Here is a 549-nt window from a genome sequence, read left to right as displayed (position 1 = left end):
TCACGCATCCACGAAAACGAAAAACGGAGTCGAGCCCGATCACGAGGCGTTATGGGAGCAATCACGCGGTCTCCTAATGGCGAAACGCAAATATATATACGAGGGAAGACTATTATTGAATACACATATATGCTGCGACAACGGTATTTCGAATACAATTACAATCTGCGTGGCCAACCAAAGCTAATATTTTCGAAATCCAAACAAATTATTTTCGGTCTCCTTTTTCTTTGCCTCTATTCAATGGTTTAGAATTATATATAATATGATAAAAAAGCGAGCAATTTTTTCTCACAAATAAGTTAATCAAATTATTAAAATAAAAATTAAATAATAAGAAATTATAATTCTAATCTTTATTTCTTTCTGGGTTTCCTCCACAATTCTAAAATATTTTTTTCGCTTCCTTCTATGACATCATCTGCTTGTCACGTAAGTTTGAAACCTGCACATTCCTGTTTCTCCTTACTGCGAGTGGAAAAATATCTTCTTTCTCTATAGTTATTTAGAATTAATTAATAATATGATAACTGCTCAGTAGTACGACAT

The 549-nt window shown here is 33.0% G+C and overlaps 1 protein-coding gene across 1 annotated transcript in view; it reads right to left on the bottom strand.

The window, feature by feature from the left end:
* LOC108745683 overlaps window positions 1-549 on the bottom strand; it is a 7,109-nt gene that overhangs the window by 5,964 nt on the left and 596 nt on the right. The window lies entirely within an intron of this gene.

Source organism: Trachymyrmex septentrionalis, unplaced genomic scaffold (assembly GCF_001594115.1).
Source record: "Trachymyrmex septentrionalis isolate Tsep2-gDNA-1 unplaced genomic scaffold, Tsep1.0 scaffold146, whole genome shotgun sequence".
Classification (NCBI taxonomy): domain Eukaryota; kingdom Metazoa; phylum Arthropoda; class Insecta; order Hymenoptera; family Formicidae; genus Trachymyrmex; species Trachymyrmex septentrionalis.
Note: the sequence above shows the minus strand (reverse complement) of the source record. Positions and strands in the feature narration are given on the sequence as shown.